Below are 3,316 nucleotides of genomic sequence, written 5' to 3' on the forward strand. Positions count from 1 at the left end.
AATTTATAAGGCAAAGAGGTTTGTTTGGCGCACTACTCTGCTGGCTGGGAGACTGGGCATCTGGTGAGGGCCTCAGGCTGCTCCACTCGTGGTGGGAGGCACAGGGGAGCCAGTGTGTGCAGAGGTCATATGGCGAGAGAGGAGGAAAGAGAGCTGGCCGGGGAGGTGCCAGGGTCTTTTTTAATAACCAGCTCTTGTAGGAACTGAGAGTGAGAAGTCACTCCTACACACACACTGCAAGGGAAGGCATTAATCTATTCACGAGGGTTCCACCCCCATGATGCAAACACCTCCCATTAAGCCCCACCTCCAACACTAGGATCAAATTTCAACATGAGGTTTGGGGGGACCACAGCAGACACACGGGTTATATAATAATCAAAAATTTCTAATACATCAGTAGCTGCAACCCTAGAAAGATGGTGGAGCAAGAGGAAAGGAAAAAAATCCTTTTGGTTCCAGAAAATCTCCTGAAAAAGAGGAAGGCTTACCAAGCCCTCAAAGCCACCCAGGCAAAGCAAGTACTTTTGGCAAAGAAAGAGCAAAGGAAAGGAAAAGGACCCAGGTTTAAGCGACTGGAATCATTTCTACGTGATTCCTGGCGGCAGCAACACGACAGGGTGCGTCTCAGACGACTAAAAGTGAAACCTCATGCCTTCGAATTGCCAGATAAACGTTCCTTGGCCTTTGTTGTACGCATCCAAAGGATTAATGGGGTGAGTTCACTGGTGCAAAAGACCATCGCAAGACTTCGCCTAAAGAAAATTTTCAGTGGCGTCTTTGTTAGAGTCACCCCGCAGAGCCTAAAATTGCTGCGTATGGTGGAACCTTATGTGACCTGGGGATTTCCAAATCTGAAGTCCGTCCGTGAACTCATCTTGAAACGTGGACAAGCCAAGGTCAAGAATAAGACCATCCCTCTGACAGATAACACAGTGATCGAAGAGCACCTGGGGAAGTTTGGTGTCATTTGCTTGGAAGACCTCATTCATGAAATTGCCTTCCCGGGGAAGCGTTTCCAGGAGATCTCATGGTTCTTGCGTCCTTTCCAACTCTCAGTGACCCGTCATGCTACCAAGAATAAAGTGGGCTTCTTCAAGGAGATGGGCTCACCTGACTATCGAGGTGAACGCATCAATCAGCTCATCGCCAGCTGAACTAGACCCAGAATATCTGAAAGCACAGTGCACTGGGAGCATGTGTTTTTGGGTTTTGGAATTATCAAGTATCTTCAGAGAAGATTATTTTCTGCTCTATCTTCACAAACGAAGGGAAGGGTCAGGGAAAAAACAGTCGGTTATGCTCATGGCAGGAACATCTCATCACAGTCCAGTTCCAAGGAAAAATTCCAGTGTTTTCTACTTTGGCTGCTGCCACCTCTGAAATCACATGCCATGGAGAAAGGAGTCCTGCTTTGTCAGAACTTGCTTTGTCAGATCTTCTATCCTGCGGTTAAACATTGGTGAATGAATGCCTCAAGCATGTGTATGAGGATCCCTAAGACTCCTGCAACAGTGGACCAAGCCCAGGGGCATACTTGAATCTGGGTATTCCCAGGGCTTTGTTTTGAAGATTTGAAATACAATTAGAAAGGAAAATGCAAAAAAAAAAAAAAAAAAAAAAAAATTCTAATACAGGAGTAAAAAGGACAATTCTATTTTCTTGTAATAACATTAGTAGCATATTTTATTTTTAATTGTTTTTTTTCCTGCTTATAAAAGATCTCTGTTTTAATTGCTGAAAATTCAGGAATACATATAAGTGCTAAGAAGAAAGTAAAAATCACCTACAATTTCAACATCTAGTGAAAAACCACAGTCCGTGCTTGGATATCCTCTTTATCTTTTTACTAGGCATACAGGCATACATATATATATGTATATATATATATTTGAGACAGAGTCTCACTCTCTGGCCCCAGCTAGAGTGCCGTGTCATCACCATAGCTCACTGCAACCTCAAATTCCTGGGTTTGAGGGAATCCTCCTGACTTATCCTCCTGAGTAGCGCTGGGACTACAGGCATGAACCATTATGCCTGGCTAATTTTTCTATTTTCTGTAGAGATAGGGTCTTGCTCTTGCTCAGGCTGGTCTCGAACTCCTGACCTCAATCAATCTTCCCAAAGTGCTAGGATTACAGGTATGAGCCCCCACACCCAGCCTAGGCCTTAATATTCTAATGATTTTTTTTTTTTGAGACAGAGTCTCACTCTCTTGCCTGGGCTAGAGTGCTGTGGCGTCAGCCTAGCTCACAGCAACCTCAAGCTCCTGGGATCAAGCAATCCTCCTGCCTCAGCCTCCTGAGTAGCTGGGACTACAGGCATGTGCCACCATGCCGGGCTAATTTTTTCTATTTTTAGTTGTTTGGCTAATTTCTTTCTCTTTTTAGTAGAGATGGGGTCTCGCTCTTTCTTGCTCAGGCTGGTCTTGAACTCCTGAGCTCAAGCAATCCACCCACCTCGGCCTTCCAGAGTGCTAGGATTACAGGTGTGAGCCACGCCCGGCTCTAATGATTTTCTTAAGTTAGAATCCTGTTTATACAAAAAAATACAAATAATAAAACTGTACAAAGTAACATATATATTCGTTAAAAGTCATATAGTATTTGAAGGCATAAAATTACAAAAAAAAGTCCCCACCTTAGCCGTAATTCTTGTTCTCCAGAGCAACCACTTAGAACTTTTAGCCAATTATGGTATTTATAGTTATGTTTCTAAATATCATTTTATTGCCACTTCATGATTTGCCTGGAATGGGTATAGAATAGGAAGCCAACAATTTATTTAAATATTTCTTTAGTATGGAACATTTGGGATGTTTGGAAAGTTTTACTATTATGGATAATATGCCAGTTAAGATCCTTCCATACACATTTGCTATGCACCTCTGATTTTGTTTAGGATGAATTTCTTGAAATGTAATTGTCAGATAAAAATTGCTCAATTGCCATGAAGAAAGTTTGCATTTTTTAAAAAATTAGCCAGTTGTGGTAGCACACACCCATAGTCCCAGCTGCTCAGGAGACTGAGACAAGAAAGTCATCTGAGCCCAGGTGTTTAAGGTTGCAGTGAGCTATGATTATGCCACCGCAGTCTAGCCTGGGCGACAGAGCAAGATCCCATCCCAATCAATCAATTAATAAATGAAAGAAAATTTGCATTCAGTGTTCTCTGCAGAGTTAATTTGATGCTGTTAAATATGTCAATATTTTCTTACTTAGTTTGCTTTTATGGTAAGAAAAACTTCTCCACTCCAAGATCAAATAAATACACACCTAAGTTTTCTTCTAGGTGTCATGTGGTTTTATGGTTTCCT

The 3,316-nt window shown here is 42.2% G+C and overlaps 1 pseudogene; it reads left to right on the plus strand.

Annotated features, from left to right (window-relative positions):
• The first annotated feature begins 401 nt into the window (after positions 1–401).
• On the plus strand, positions 402–1,157 carry LOC138397249 (large ribosomal subunit protein uL30-like 1 pseudogene; annotated as a pseudogene).
• The last annotated feature ends 2,159 nt before the right edge of the window (positions 1,158–3,316 follow it).

The sequence above is a fragment of the Eulemur rufifrons genome, chromosome 16 (genome assembly GCF_041146395.1).
Source record: "Eulemur rufifrons isolate Redbay chromosome 16, OSU_ERuf_1, whole genome shotgun sequence".
In the NCBI taxonomy this organism is placed as follows: Eukaryota; Metazoa; Chordata; class Mammalia; order Primates; family Lemuridae; genus Eulemur; species Eulemur rufifrons.